This window comes from Pezoporus wallicus, unplaced genomic scaffold (assembly GCF_028554395.1).
Source record: "Pezoporus wallicus isolate ANWC-B61680 ecotype Strahan unplaced genomic scaffold, APGP_CSIRO_Pwel_v1 contig_3858, whole genome shotgun sequence".
Taxonomy (NCBI): Eukaryota; Metazoa; Chordata; class Aves; order Psittaciformes; family Psittacidae; genus Pezoporus; species Pezoporus wallicus.
Genome location: NW_026638754.1, coordinates 3,210,967 through 3,228,143, shown reverse-complemented (window position 1 = coordinate 3,228,143; position 17,177 = coordinate 3,210,967). Strand labels below are relative to the sequence as shown.

Genomic DNA, 17,177 nt, shown 5'->3' with positions numbered 1-17,177 from the left:
CAGCTGTACAGTTTAGGTATATAGTACTTTGCATGTTTTGCAGATGCCAAATGACAAAAATCTGTATAAAGTCTGTTAATTTTCTAGTGCACAGAAATTCTTCATTGTGTGGAAGTCACAAAATTAAAAAAAAAAAAAAAAGAGTGTTTTGATATCTATATATCTATCTGATCACTTTTTAAAACACCAGTCTCCAAATGAGAAACAGTGGAAAAGACTCTGCTTTTGAAAAGCCTGAAACGCTTTATGCTTTGCTGCTGCAAATATAGTCAGCAAAACCAGCTCATCTATAACTTATTTGCTGAAATTAATGAAACCACCAATGATACTGGTTCAAAAAAAGTAACAAAAAGACAAAAGTTTTTAAGTTTTATTACCAATAAAAGATAACATTATTTGTTGAATAGGAACAATTTGTGATTAGTAGAATTTAAAATGTCATAAAAAATGAAAATAATCATACTTTATGAGTGCAAAATCTATTGCAATAAGACATTAAAAAGACCCCTGCTTTATCACAGCAAGAGATAAAGATTATTCTAAAGGTGACATAGTGCATGTCTCCCCAGACTTTTGGGCAAAATTGGTGCGATGTGGCTATGATTTATTTTATGCTCAGATTTAAGATCCTATAGCTGCCCAGCAATTTGCCACATTTATAGTCAAGTAACAACTGCAAAGCAACTAAGGAGCTTTCTGGAGGTCCCTGATGTTGACACCTGGCAGATAATTGCAGTAGATTGTGATAAGATAGTCTTTTGCCCTGTCGAGATCAGTTTTCCTTGTTTTCAGGTGGGCAGTCCACACAGATGAGTGGTTCATTTCTCTGGTGAAGGCTGCCACTGGTGATGTGAAGAGTCTGTCACCAGCTGAAGTACCTGAAAAGGAAAAGACGGAAGACACTCCCGATTTTCAAGAGTGAGGCTTGTCTCTTTACTTTGTACCCAACAGTTGCAGAAAAGATGCTGGAAATCTTGTCAGTAAAGTTCCTGCCCAGATCACTTTTTCATGGATAATTGGGAGTGAGTAGGGAGAGAGTCCTGAGGAGGAAAAGGAGGGCAAAATGGACTTCAAGGCAAAGAAGCCCACAGGAGAGAATGGAGAGTGAGAGAAATGGGAAGGGTTCCCTGTTGGGGTAGGTAAGTGCCCTAGATGTGAGTATAAAGAAAGATAGACCACTCAGAAGTTCGGGTTAATGCCATCACCTAGAATCTCTTTTATTATAAAGTATATCTGACAGCTTTCAAAAGAAAAAATGGAAGGAACTGCAAATGTTTTGCTGTTTTCACAGGATTTATAAAGCCTTCTCCTGTGCTTTCTTTGATGGTGTAAAATGTATTCCATAACTTCTTCTAAACCCAGCCTGCCTTGGATTAAAAACATGCACCTCTGATTTTGCATTCATGGCAACGTAATTAGTGGGGAAATGTACCTCCCCTTCTCTTAGTTTCTGCAGGCCTTGAGTAAATATAGCTGTGTTCTCATTTTCCTTTTTTTTATATGTATTAGGAAGAAACAATACCACGCACCCACTTTGTGGAAAACTATCAAATAATGTTATGTGAAAGATACTTGCTTATCTTCTGACAGTCTGAAGTCATTGAAAAAGGACTACCTTAATGAAATAAAAATTCTTACCTAGTTTGTTTAATTGCATATTCAAACTCCATTTTATGAGTAACAAGAACTGTTGTCTAATGGTGTTCACACTAGTTGCCCTAAGGATGAAATGGCAATCAGAGACATTGTTCATTCTATTTGGGATTCTGAGTCGTCAGGCACATCAGTATGCAGATATAATCTGAGGATGAAACAAATAACCTCAATGATGAAATGAAACGTGAAACTCTTATTTGAACCTCTTGTTGTTGCTTTACTGAGCTTCATTGCCTACACAACAGTATGAATAATATTACTATAAACACTTGACATTGTCTTAGTTTTGTAATGCTCTGGGAGGGAGTTTGCTGTGACCTTATTGTGTCTTTATATTTAAAAGCCTTGAACAATAGTTTTGTCTTCACTGCAGCCATTCTATAACTATGCCCCTCAAAAAAAAAAAAAAAGAAAAAGTCAAAAATAATTGTTAAGAATGGGGTGGTTGGTACAGGTCTTTAAAGGAAAATTCTATTATTGCTTCAGTTGGTGTACATTTTCATACACAATATACCTATTCATGTGCATATATATATAATTTGTATATGTATATCTCCGGGTTAAGTACTCATTTACACAGCCTCAGAGAGGTCAGGTTTTTATGTTTCTCTTCCCATTCTTTTTCCAGGAAGACTTCCAGCCCTTAAGAAAATCTAAACTAGGTTTTCAGGTTTTGATGAACACAAAAAAGTATACTTACAAGCTCCCTTTTCTAGATGAGTATAGCTAAGCAGATAATGAGAGGTGAAATCTGCACATATTTATTTAAATGAAACATTGGATTTTCCATGGCATTATTCTAACTCATTTTGTACTCACTTTGCAAGAATATTCTAAGAAATTAATTTACTGAGAGTCTGCTTAAAATATGTTTTGTTACTGAATAGAGGGTGATACCAGTGGAAGTCATACTTGGAGTTCTAATATGCAATTATTGAAAATGAACGATAAACTACTAGTTCTGCTCTGCCCTGCAGAGAACAAAAAATTAAATATGACTGCTGCTTATATGCTAGCTGCAATACTTTACCTGTAATGTACTGCTCTTCTTTTCCAATTATAGTCAAACATCTTCATCATCAAATATATAATCTGTTATTACAAACATTATGTGCATTTGTAACTGTCCTGGGTTCAGCTGTAAAAGGCACTTTTCTTCTTCTTAGTAGATGGTGCAGTGCTGTGGTTTTGACTTTAGCCTTAGAACAATGCTGATAACATCAGTGGTTTTAGTTATTGCTCAGTAACGTTTACTTTGATCAAGGACTTTCTGAGTCTCATGCTCTGCCAGGGAGGAGGGGAAGCTGGGAGGAAGCAGAGACAGGACACCTGACCCAGCCTAGCAAAAGGGGTATTCCATACCACAGCACGTCATGCCCACTACATAAACTGGGGGCAGTTACCCAGAAGGGGAGATCACTGCTCTGTTTGGGCTGGGTATTGGTCGGTGGGTGGTGAGCAATTGTATTCTCTCCCTTTGTTATTTCCCCTATCATTACTATTGGTGGTAGCACTAGTGATTTGTGTTATACCTTAGTTACTGGACTGTTCTTATCTCAACCTGTGGGAGTTACATTCTTTCGATTCTCCTCCCCATCTCTCTGGGAGCCAGGACAGGAAAGAAGGGGAAGAGTGAGCCAGTGGCTGCGTGGTTCTGTGTTACCGACTGGCCTTAAACCATGACAGTAGCTTAGTGCATAGTCAAAATGGTCTTATAATATGACCAAACATGGGCAGAAATATTTTTAGAATGGGAAAATTATGGAGCCAGACTTTTGAGGCAAGACTTGTATTCACATAGACGATAAAGTGCAACAAACAAAAGACCTATTTCTGTTACGACAGGTAAATAATAAACAACAAAAATCAAATTTATCTTCACTCTCTCCTGTTATTAGGTATGTGCAGTAAAATGCTTGCTACACTATTACCAAGTATATTTGCAGACAGAATTTTGCTAATCTTAATGAATAAATAAATAGTATTATTATATTATGAATCTTTATACCAATTTCAGTTGGCTGTTCAGAGCTGTGCAGTATGTAGTATGTATAAGACTCATGCTGTTGATTCTTGCTTTGTGAATTCCCAGACCAAGGCCTGTAAGCCTGTGAGTTCGGTTGGGTCACAAATCAGCAAATACAAGTGGCTGTAGAACAAGAGGTGGGTCATAATACAAAGATTTGTGCTCAAGAACTCCAGCAAAGAGACAGGCTACATAGGTGCAGGTGTATTATGGCCTCTTGCTCACCTTGGGTGACCCAGTGTGCCATTGCATCTCACAGCTGAAAGGAAGTGTCTTTTTCACAACTGTTCAAAAAGGAAGAAAGGAAGCTATGTTCAACAAATAAATTATTAACACTGAATTATTCCCTCAGCTCTATGGCACAGTCACTGCTGCCCCAGTTTTCTCTCTTGCATCTGAAGCATAAAATATCTTTCCTGTCCTCAAAGCCTTTTCTGATAGAAATTGATGAGATGGCTGAAGTCAGAATTGGGCCTTATGAGGTAGCATCTTTTGGCAAAGAATATATAATTTTGTGGTTTTATTTTTTCAAGATCTTGTTCTATTCCTTTTGAATTGAAAGGGAGACTTGCCAATGACTTAAAAAAGCAGGGAAGAATGGCCCTGCAGTTTCTCTGACATGTAAGGACCCAATTAGATGCATACACCAATAGCAAAACATTCACACTTGTACAAAGTTGGTACATTGATCTCAACTTAAACTTTTACCGGTTTTAGCTGCTTACAGGAGTTTGATATGACTCAGCAGAGTGCCTTTTCATGGAGGTCAAAGGGCTGAACAGAAACCTGTAAGAGACCTATGCCAACCAATTAAGAGATTTTACTGGCTAATACACTGTAATGCTGAGCCTTATTTACATAAGTATGTATTTTTACCAAACTAAGAGTAGTTTTACAAAGTAACCCAAATGTTTTCAGGATAAATTAAACTTCATACTGTCTTGACTCATACCACTTGTCCCAGCTCATTTATAGTAGGAATTTATCAGGGCAAAAAGTGCTTTTCTCTTTTATTACATATCATCTTTTCAACAATACAGCTCATTATATCTGTCTTGCAAATACAGAGAATGAAATAAGAAACAAACATAATTTTCTGAAAATAGAACAGTAAAGCAGAATAAGATGTTATATTCGACTTGGTATCTTGTAAATCCCAAATCAGGGAAACATAGTGTTAGACAGTATGTGTTTCCAGTGTGTCTGCTTCTATATCTGTATGTGTACAGATATATTGCTATATAGCTACCCGTCCTGGGTTCAGCAGTAGCAGTCATTTTTCTCCTTCGTGGTAGCTGGTGCACTGCTGTGTTTTGACTTCCAGCCTGGGAACAGTGCTGGTGATACCAATGTATCTGCTGCTGCTACTGCTGAACCCAGGACACTACCTCTCTGTATAACTCTTTAGAAGTAAACCAGGTGTTTTCCTAAATGAACATTACCAGATCTGAGGTATATAGATTCAGTAATATTCTATTGTTCAGAAAAATATTATTGAGAATAAAAGTAGATGTATGAAATATTTTGGAGGGAAAGTTGTTGTATTATACAGACACCTAAACATGCCTGGATGAATTAATTTTGTAATGAACCTTTTCAGTGCAATAGGGGAAAAACTCACTTTATTAACAAAAAGTGTTGAATGAAAATGTAATAAAAATGTCAGTCTATTAGGTAGTTAGAAATCCATCCACAATTAATTGACATTTAGTAATTCTGTGGAACATAAGAATATTAAGAAACTGCCGAGGAATGTCACAAAGTACATATTTTTACATCAGCTATGGAATAGGATGTTTTGACTGGGTGTTTTCATGTGTGAGACTTAGTATTCAGTAGTTACTAAAAGAAACAGAGTATTTTACTTTGGGAATTTCTTTCATGTTTCTATGAGCATAAAATCTTGGTCTAGAATTGCAGTCAACTTCCAACGATTATTCATCTTCTCTATACATTTAAATAGTATTATAAATATTTAATGTAACTTGGTAAAATACTTTAATGCAAATATAAATATGTATTTTACATTTATAAGATTTAAAAGGTTTTGAAAGTTTGCAATATGTCGATGATTAATTATAATCATGGTTCTGTTTGAGTAGGAAAGTATCTATGGGACGACCTACATGCAAGAGCATCTTAAATCATCTGGTCAGTGGATACTCTGCAGAGACGGTGTCCTGGGTACTACACCATACTGATCACTGATATTAGACCTGAGCAAAACAGTCATCTGTCAGATGGCCTTGGCTCCAAATACTTCCTGAGCAATTCAGAAAGTGAGGGAAAACGGTTCCAAATATTCATTCCCTATACTGACGTCTTCCATTCCCGCGGCAGAGCAGATGGAGGTATCAGCTACATCATGTGCTGAGGAGCGAGGCTGTTCCCTCAGTGCAGCCTGTGCAGGTCTGATCAGATTCTGTTCTTCTGGAGGCCAGGAGACAGAAAATGACAGAGAAGCAGAAATTTCCCATTGACTGTAACTTCCCCGGTGAATCAGTATGGAGAACAACCAATTAGATATGGAAGCTACTAAAAGTCAGTACATATCCAAATTTAGCCTTCATACTGATCTCCTTATGTCCTTTCTACTAGGTCATATGGTCATCCTACAGCTTATTTGGAAACTCATTCAACTTGAAAGCTCTCATTACACAAGGCTCAAAGCAGGTTTGAGCTTGCATCTTGGCAAATACATTACAGAATTCTCAGGAAAAATGCCACTGCATAGCCAAGTATCTCTATACTTTTTAAAGACTTTTTTTAAAGTTTTTTTGTGTATTCATTCTTCTGTTCTTATCCTATTTATCTGGATTTCATTGATTTTTTTTTTTTTTTTTTTTTTTTTTTTTTGTCATTTCATTCAAGCCAGGAGCAGAACAAGAAGGAAATTCGCTCAGGGCTCAGGCTTGAATTCATTTTGCAGTTAGGGATTTATTGCAGGGATTTTGGATTTATCCATCTTGACACTAAATACATAAATGTCTCTAGCCCTATTTCTTCCTTGTAGTGTGACAAACAGAAATCATCCCCAAAATAAAACCCTGAGATATCCAGGGTTGCTGCTATGTCTTCCCAGAGCTCTGCTTGGTGACTTACTTTTGGGCTAATAAAATCCTCATTGTTTCTCTTCTTTGTGATTTCAATATCCTTTCTAATTGAAGGGCCCAAAAGCATTTAGTTGCCTCAGTTAGTTCTGAGGTAGTCAGTGCTTTCCTGAGCTGTTTCTGTATCCTGTCTGGGATGTAGGCTTTTAAAGTAGTTCACTGAAAATATGTGGCATGATGTGGCGGATGCCAAAGGCCTCTTCTTTAGCTGTGGTTTAAATACTAACTGAAGGTTTAGATTAAGATTCTGAAATAATCTAAAGAGTACAGTTGCATAATCCAGGAGAGAAGGCTTATTTGCTAAGTTTTTTATTTGTAAAAAAAATAATTTGGGGACTAATTCTCTTCCCAAATATTACAGGTTAAACTGACTTTAGATGAAACAAACTGAGATCAATAACTGAGACAAGAATTGGCTCTTATTCTTCAGTCTGAATGTATTCGGGTTGGTGAATATGTGACTGCAGGATTTTTTGGTAGTGTTTTAGTATAGTTGAGATCAGTCACTGACTAATGATGGAGGAGGACTCTTTGGGTTTTGATAGTGTTAGGGTGTATTTTCCTACAGCAGTCATTAAAGCAAGTTCAAACATGATCTGACTAGCCAGTCTAGAAAGTGTGCAGATGAATGCTTGATGAAATGGGGGAAATACTGCCCCTGGATGTTATGAAGCAGAGCTGTAGAAACTACTGCAAATAAAGCAGTTTCTAGGAGATGAAACTTTGTTATTTGTGTTTAGGGAATGCTGCTAAATGTCAGCAATCTCTCTCTCAAGGAGGTCTGAATGAGAATCAATTTTCCTACCCTCAAAGTAGAATAACTTGTTTTTTTTAAATGAAGCAATAAAATAAAATTATGATCTCACAGCAACTTGCAAGGCAATTGTTCAGAGATTTTCAAGCTTTATCTTACTTCCTTGTTCTCCTTCATGTTATATGGTCAGGTCATTTGTTTGCATTTGGAAGAGTCTGGCCCTCAGTTCTTCTGACTTATGTCATGAATTTGAATCTGAATCCTCTGATAGTCTGGGGCTCTTGCAGTTGTTAATTGCAAATTCTAATTACTCAGTTTGGTGGGCTTTTGAATCTTCCTTTTCCCTGAGCACAGTAATCAGAAACCTCTAAGGTCAGTCTCTAGTCATCCTGGCCAAAAGATAGTTACCCAAAGTGTGATGCTCCAACAGAAAGACTTGCCAAGTAATGATAGCCCAGCTATTGCAATCCTACCTTATCTTTTTCTACAGATCCCACGTGAATCCCGGATGTATTTCTCACTTGAGATACTTTTCATTGTGAAACACCTAAGCTTCACTCATGTTCTTTCAACTTTCATGCATTCTCCTATTCCACTTACGCCTACAGAGATGGATGCACAGGAAATTTGTGTATTATCAATGCATGAGAAAACACTCCTCCCTTATTATCCCAGATTCCCTTTTCCTGAGGGCCAGTTTTGGAAGTTACTTTTCCTTCCAAAATGTTCTTTCACAGAGGCATCCATCTGCATTTGGAATAATGTAGGTTTTGACAGAAAGTGACAGACTTCAACTGAAAGTTTACAGATAAGGAAATTCTCATTTTGAAAAAGGAAAAATTAGAGACAATTTCCTGGAAGCTAGTGAATGGACATTAAATATGAAACCCTGTGAAAGGGTTTGTCATTTTACAAAAAAGAGGTTAAAACTATTTTAAATCACAGATATCTAAAAATATAGAGGAAAGTAATTACTTTAAAGTATTTTGCCTTTATTACCAAATTAAAATCATATTCTTCCATTCAAAGCTCTGGCCAGCATCATTGCCTTTGCTTCTTATTATATTACCCTATGGAAGAAGCAGGCATCATGCTTCTGTCAGTGAAATTCTCTGAACCAGTTCCCCCAAGATTTTAACAGCACCTGATTTACTGCATTTAGTGATCCTCTGTAGGAACAAATAGATAAAGTGCTTTATAGTTTTGACTTAGCTCCACTTCTTTCTGCCTTTAAAGCTCTAATCCTTTTATATCTAGGGACACAGACCAACAAACCAACCACAGTTCATAAGAGATTTTTCCAGACAAATTAAATCTCTCAGAACTGCTTAAGCTCAGACCTTAAATGAAGATGTGCTGTGAAGCAGAGGGCCATATTGCCAACATATGGAAATCAGCATAGTACTACTGACTTAATTCAAAACCAGCTGAACTTTCCCCATTTGTGTTAAATGAGAGTGTGTGGAGACTTTCTGTGGAAAACTGGTGGTCTTCCTGTGCACATTTAGGTTTTGAAGTGTTTCTCTGCAGTGTTTCCTGATAAAGATACTGATTTTCCGACCACAATGTTTTCTAGTAGCAGCTGTATTAGTAAACAAGTAAAATGGGCCAAGAACCAGTCTGGGGTGGAAAGCTATACATTGTTTCCTCCCTTCACTCAGAGGATTCATGCATCCAACCTATTGAGGATAGTCCCTTTCACAGACTGTTGCATGAATGCTGCTTGGGCACTGTATAGGACTGTTCTGGTTGGCACAGGTCAGGGCTGATTTAGGGGCCATGATCAGAATTTAATAATATGAGTGGCTGCATACAAGAGCTTCTGTACGTAACCTACTTAGAAGTTGTTTGTAGATCTGGTGCCTTTCATTGTTGCATAGGAATCCAGTTTAACTGAAAAAGTGATTTTTTTAGACATAAAATTGATCCTTGTGTGATCTGGATACTGTTAATTTGAGAATTGTTCCAAAAGTTCGGTGTCTTTCCCACTTAACTGATTTGGAGGTTGAGTGAGTTAAAGTTATATTAAATTAATGACATTGATAAATAAGTTCTGTATTATTTTCTGATAAATGTTTGCTGTTGGCTTTTGTTTTTATTTCTGTAAAATCAAGAAGGTTCTACAGGCACTACACATACTGAGTTTATAAGTCTTCTTGACTTATAAAGTTGATCACTATGTATCCCTACCATTATGTTAATAATGCAGCCCTTCAGTTAATGCACTACGTATAGTCAAAGCTGTGTGCAAAACCAGTAAGCCTTGAGCTGTACACTGAAAACCAGTATTGTGGTTTAAGTGGATACCCCATGTTGTGTATCCACCCTTTACTCCATACCATTCACGTCATGCTCAGATCCCACATTTTCAATATACCATCACTCTTACATATACACACACACATACACACACACACACACACACACACACACACACACACACACACACAGAGAGAGAGAGAGAGATCATTCCTTAGTGCATGGACCAATCCCTATAAAGCTACTGAGTCCATTTGGTTCATGATATCGGGCTCCATCTCTTGTAACAGTCTTTCAGGGCAGGAGAAGCTGTGTGCAGTGATGGAGCGTTGCCTGCTGATGCTGATCATTCCTTTACAGCAGAACTTATCTAGTTCTATCAAAGTTCATTCTTTGTTGGGTTGATGGTCGGAGGGAAGTCAGGGCCAGTCGCTGGTGACCTGAAGACATCTAGTTGGTGGGCTATAAATGTATTACATAGCAGGCAACAGCATACATTTGGGTTCATTGGCAGTTTTCCCCTAAAATCAAATCCCCTTGAGGTATACATCGGACTTCCCCATCTTCCCGCATTACCCACCAAGTATATCCAGGTCCCTGAGCAAAAGCAATCCCACAAGTCGGTTTGCCTTTACCTGAAGCAGGAATAACCCAGACTGTCTTCCCCAGCAAATTCTTTATGTGCACCACAGGAACTTTGTCCCCCTCTACAATATGTAAAAGTTCTGACTGGGCTGGGCCAGCCCTGTTGGCAGATCCTCTGGTGTTGACCAACCAGGTGGCCTTTGGTAAGTGTGTATCCCAATGCTTGAAAGTTCCCCCACCCATCGCTCTCAGTGTAGTTTTTAACAGCCCATTGTACCGTTTGATTTTCCCAGAGGCTGGTGCATGGTAGGGGATGTGATATACCCACTCGATGCCATGCTCTTTGGCCCAAATATCTATAAGGTTATTCCAGAAATGAGTCCCATTGTCTGACTCAATTCTCTCTGGGGTGCCGTGTCACCACAAAATCTGTTTCTCAAGGCCCAGGATAGTGTTCCAGGCAGTGGCATGGGACACAGCGTATGTTTCCAGCCACCCGGTGGTTGCTTCCACCATGGTAAGCACATGGCGCTTGCCTTGGCGGGTTGGCGGCAGTGTGATATAGTCAATCTGCCAGGCCTCCCCATATTTATACTTCAACCATCATCCTCCATACCAAAGAGGCTTTAACCGCTTGGCTTGTTTAATTGCAGCACATGTTTCACACTCATGAATAACCTGGGCAACAGTGTCCATTGTTAAGTCCACCTGTTGATCATGAGCCCATCTGTATGTTTCATCTCTACCCTGATAGCCTGAAAAAATAATTCACCCTTATGTTGCCAATCTAAGTCCATCTGAGCCACTTCAATCTTAGCAGCTTTATCCACTTGTTGGTTGTTCTGGTGTTCGTCAGTGGCCCAACTCTTGCTGCAAAGATTATCACTGTGGTTTGGGTAGCTGCTGTACTTGTCTCTGGGGCTGGTGTAGCTGCTGTGCTTGGAGCTGGCGTAGCTGCACCGTCTGTTGCTTTGCCCTCAGATCCAGGGACATTTTTTTTTTCCTTTTGAAGGTGCTGGATAGTGTTGAACAAGGCCCTGTAAGCATAGGCCAAGCCCCAGCACGTTGCCATGATTTGTCCATCTCTGGTATGGCCAGAATGGCAACATACCTCATTTAAGTGTTTTACTAATTTTTCTGGATTTTGCACTTGTTTGGTGGTGAAATTCCAAAGCACTGGAGGGGCCACTGGCCTAGATACTTACTCATACTGTCCCACACACCCTGCAACTCATGGCTGTCCAGCCTAGGGGAAAATCTCTTGGTCATCCTATATCGTTGTCTAACCCCAGACAAGGACCAAACCCAACTCTGCTTAACTCTTGAGATCAGACAAAATGGTCATGGGCAAAACACACTCTGTATGCGTGCCAGTGTGGTGATCCCCATCACAATCAGCAAACAGGTCTCAAAGGTACTTAAAGTCCATTCAAAACCTTCAAAACTCTCAAACAAGTTTACAGAAACACTCTGGGGGGGGGGGGGTGGAGGGGGGGGGGTGCTGGGAGTTTAAGAGAATGTCTCCTTCACAGGTTGACCACCCAAGAAGGGGAAAAAAGATGTGTAATTGCTAAGCACTTCTATTATATACCTCCCAAAGTATAGAGGTGGTGACCACACTGGGAACATAAGCCAGATCAGTTTCATGATCAATGATTCTTTTGTATTACAAGTCATTAACATAAAGTACAATGAGACAAGAACCTTAGCCCAAGCCCACCACCTGATAAACACTAACACAGCAAATACTGGCTGTAAGTAACATATGACATGCTGAAACTCTGAGATCAGAAGCAACAACTTTGAGAGCATTGTGACGAGTGACTATTAATCTGAAACAATAAATGCTTATCACAAAGATGATTAGACACCCTCTGGTCAAATCTGTCGTTATCTCAACCCTTCAAGCCCCACACTGGGAGCCGAAAAGAACTGTCCTGGTTTAAGTGCAGTCAGTAACTCAGATCCACACAGTCCACTGGCTCACTCCCCCACCCCTTCCTCCCTGCCCAGCTCCCGGAGGGATGGGGCGGAGAATCAAAAGAATGCAACTCCCATGGGTTGAGATAAGAACAGCCCAGTAACTAAGGTATAACACAAACCACTACTGCTGCTACCAATAATAATAATGATAAGGGAAATAATAAAGGAAGAGAATACAATACCACCTGCCTATACCCAGCTTGGCCCAGCAGTGAACTAGCCCTTCCAGGTAACTCCCAGTTTACACTCTGGGCATGACGTGCTGTGGTATGGAATACCTCTTTGGCTAGTTTGGGTCAGGTGTCCTATCTCTGCTTCCTCCCAGCTTCCCCTCCTCCCTGGCAGAGCATGAGGGTCGGAATGTCCTTGGTCAGACTAAACATTTGAGCAGTAACTAAAAACATTGGTGTTATCACTGCTGTCCCCAGGCCGAAAGTCAAAACCACAGCACTGCACCAGCTACTAAGAAGGAGAAAAATGGACCTTAAGATCACCTAGTTCCAAACACCCTGCCATGGGCAGGGACACCTCACACTAAACCATGCCACACAAGGTTCTGTACAACCTGGCCTTGAACACCGCCAGGGATGCAGCATTCACAACCTACCTGGGCAACCCATTCCAGTGCCTCACCACCCTAACAGGAAAGAACTTCTTCCTTATATCCTATCTAAATTTCCCCTGTTTAAGTTTTAACCCATTACCCCTTGTCCTATCACAACAGTCTCTAATGAAGAGTCCCTCCCCAGCATCCCTATAGGCTCCCTTCAGATACTGCAAGGCTGCTATGAGGTCTCCACTCAGCCTTCTCTTCTCCAGGCTGAACAGCCCCAACTTCCTCAGCCTGTCTTCATATGGGAGGTGCTCCAGTCCCCTGAGCATCCTCGTGGCTCTGGACTTGTTCCAACAGTTCCCTGTCCTTTTAATGTTGAGGACACCAGAACTGTACACAATACTCCAGGTGAGGTCTCAGAAGAGTAGAGTACACGGCAGGATCACCTCCTTCTACCTGCTGGTCATGCTCCTTTTGACTCAGCCCAGGACACGGTTGGCTTTCTGGGCTGCGAGTGCACATTGAAACTGGCTCCTGTCAAGTTTCTCATCAACCAACACCCCCAAGTCCTTCTCTGCAGGGCTGCTCTGAATCTCTTCTCTGCCCACCCTGTAGCTGTGCCTGGGATTGCTCTGACCCAGGTGTAAGATCTTGCACTTGGCATGGTTAAACTTTATAAGGTTGGCATCAGCCCACCTCACAAGTGTGTCAAGGTCCCTCTGGATGGCATTCCTTCCCTCCAGCATATCAACCAAACCACACAGCTTGGTGTCATCGGCAAACTTGCTGAGGGCGCACTCAATCCCACTGTCCATGTCACCTACAAAGGCGTTGAAGAAGACTGGTACCAACACTCATAATTTGGGCTTTTCTAACTTCTCTGCCACACTAGTCTCAAATTTAGATCCTGAGCTCATAACCACCCTATAAGTTAATGCTATCATAATGTTTCCCCAGGTGCTGAAAGTATTTCTGCAGTAAAGTTCCCCAAACCAACCAATTCTTCATAGTGGGGAGTAAATCACTCTGTTATACTGGTACTCACCAGCAATCATAATCTAGGGATGTCTTTTAGCTTTTCTGCACAATGTGACTCAGCAATTATTTACTGCATGCTGAGCAGTGTATATTCTGCATACACATTAGCCACAAAAGGTGATTAGAGCACTCACTATGGATGCAGATGATATCAGTCCAGTTATTTTTCACCCTTCTTCTCACCTTGAAAACATTTGCATACATCTTTTCCAAGAGAATGATTTAACCATGACAGTCTCTTTGGGTCTGCTTCTCAGATTTCTTAAGTCTATTTCACTTGTACAATAAACCTTTTATCTGGGACAGGAATACTTTTTTTCACCTGTCTAAGCTCTAAACCCCAGATTCAATCTCTTGTCTGACTATGCTTGAAAAATTCATTCAAGGAGAAACATTTTTCCACAGGGCAAGGAAGGCACAAATCCATACTATTTTCTTTTGGGTGGGTATAGATATCAGCTGAGATTTATCTGACCCACAGTGGATTTGATTGCATCGCAGGTGAAAAGAAGCTGTAGGATTACTCAGTTATTAGATGAAGGGAGGAGAATCAGTGCCACAGAAGACCTCTGAGAAATGACTGGCTTAGATGTGGTTTTAGCATTTTGTCATTGCAAGGATGTGAATCCCGATTGACTGCTCTCTTCAGTCCTTGTTAATGCAATAGAAGTTTAGTGAAGCACTGTGAATGATTCTTCTTACCTTAGTGGTAGCTGCTGTAAATGTTTTAAAAACATTTAAAAGATATGTCTGTTGCTAATGTAGATGGAGTCTACTGTCAGAACAGGCAGGGATACCACTTCTCCCATTTAATTTCTTGTGAATTACTCAGCATCCTTATGTTACAGTCATTGGGAGATTACTTCAGGTTTTTGTTATGTAGGCATATAAGTTGCACTTCCCAAATAAATGGCTATATTAATGGAACTTTGGATATCACAAATGTATTAGCACTAAAATAAGACTTTCATTTTAATCTTCTTTTACTTTTGCTTGGCTCTTTCTAAATACTCGATTAGATACATACTTCCCATGTTACCTGCTCTTTGCCTACTCATATGGTAAGTGTAGTCTTTTGGAAAAATCAAGAAGTTGCATCTAATAATCCATTACAGTCTGGGCACCTCACACTGAATTAGAAGAAAATGTTAATAATGTAATGATAAGACCTATTTAACATTTAACAATATTTTTTCATTGGAGCAGTATCCTTCAAACTTTGTTAGGACTGTTACAAGATAGAGTTTTCCAGGGCCTACTCAGACTTCATGTCTTGACAATACTTTGATATGTGATACCAGAATTACTGTTAAATTAGCTGTAGAAAGCCTATGCCTTTCCACATATATAAGTATTTTTATTTAAATACAAAATAGGAGGCATTTTTCCATTGCCATAAAGCATTTTTGTGTTTTGATGGCACAAGGAAGCTTACAGGTGGATGCAGCTGCTGTGCAGCTGAATGAGTCAGACCTCGTCCCATGAGATGCGACTTGGGCAGAAGGTGAAGAGTGTTTCTTTCTTAGCACTCATGCTAGATATGCTCCTACTAAGTGATACGTAAATCAGCCTCTTCTTTTTTTTTCTTTTTTTTTTCTTTAATTTCCCGGATGCAGATATAAGAGTGCACCTGGAGCAGCCAATTTAGGCCTTTTTGTACTTAGCCTAAGCAGCCCTCTGCCTCTTGTGAATTGTTTAAACAGCCTCCGCAGCCATCTTTTATCACACAGATGAAGCAGGCTTCTTCAGTATGTTTGGAACCTAAGGATGTATCATCAATCCTTGTTTCTTAATAAAATTATTTAAAATATATCTACTTACATTTGGAATGAAACACAAATGTCTAACAACATTTCTATGAGCCCATATGATATTTTACCTGATCTTCACTGCTCTCTTGCTTTGGAGAACTATTGACCTGAATGATTTGGGGTTACTTTTCTCCTCTCTCCCCTTTCTCCTTTCCTCTTTCCTTTCTCCTTTCCTCTTTCCTTTCTCCTTTCCTCTTTCCTTTCTCCTTTCCTCTTTCCTTTCTCCTTTCCTCTTTCCTTTCTCCTTTCCTCTTCTTTTTTCCTGGCAATACTACAGCAGTTCCCCCATGTTAGTTTTCAATGGAAGATATAGTCTTTTCATGGCAATATTAAATACTACTGTATGCTTTTTCCTGCATACTTTGTCCCTTGGAATAAGAAATTATCATGTGATGTACACTGATGACAGCAATGTTATTACCAGATTCTCTGGGCAGCCTCTGTATAGTTAGGAAAGTACCTGTTTTATGATACTTCCATCAGTCCTCTCTGCTGTTCATAGTTTCCAGCTGTTGCTTATTATTGTGCTCCTTCCTCTACAGCTATACTCTTCTCACTTGTGAATTGATATTGCTCTTCCTGTCTCTACTTGTGCACTATTTTTGTATGATGAGAATGGTCCTGTTGCTATTTCAGTTCTGTTTGACTCATCTTCCATGTTTTGAGGCCACCTGATACAGCACTTCTGTTTTGGGAATGGTAAATAACATTGCCTTTGCTTGAATCTGAGTGACAGTGTCTCTTCCCAGAAGCAGGTTCCTTTTATAGGTGCAATTATTATTTCTCTTAGTTCTCTTTTGAAGTCCAAATATCTGCAGCATTCAGCAAACCTATCAAGTGCTGTCATGAAAGCTTCATCCTATACCTTTAGTCCTAGCATTTTATTATAACAAATGATCCTGTCTGAAACTGTTTCTTGAGGGAAGTCACAAGGAATAATAGACTACTCCAGCTTTTGAGACATGCATTCCTGTCACTCTAAACTTAGACACAATAGCTAGGAAGGAGCCAACAGTTGCACCTTAAAAGAAAGAAAAAATAGTGTGATAACAGTTGGTTTCTTAGTTAAATTAGAAGCCTCAGTCATCAGGTTGCCATTGTCAGTTGTTCTACTTGGTTTCCCACACCCAGTAATGACAATCTGTCGCCTAGAAAGTTTGTCTTATTAGCTTTTATTAATTAGTTTAATAATATAAACCGGTATAATGTAATGTAAATTAAGACAGGGAAATTTGATATTTATTGTACAACACTGTTTTCTCTGAATGAAATATATTAAAATCCAGGAGGGAAGCTAACTTATTCTGACACCACAACACATGAGAAAAGCATGCTATAGCCCTGATGGTATGAAATCATATTATCTTATTTAAATCTAGATCATTAACATTCTGTGCATTTT

At 39.4% G+C, this 17,177-nt stretch overlaps 1 long non-coding RNA gene across 1 annotated transcript; it reads right to left on the bottom strand.

Moving 5' to 3' along the window:
• Window positions 1-482: 482 nt before the first annotated feature.
• Window positions 483-4,470, bottom strand: LOC130600657 (uncharacterized). The gene is made up of 3 exons (XR_008972506.1): window positions 4,408-4,470; window positions 3,665-3,966; window positions 483-878 (listed from the first exon to the last, which is right to left on the bottom strand). It is a non-coding gene; the product is annotated as an uncharacterized LOC130600657 (long non-coding RNA).
• Window positions 4,471-17,177: the final 12,707 nt, after the last annotated feature.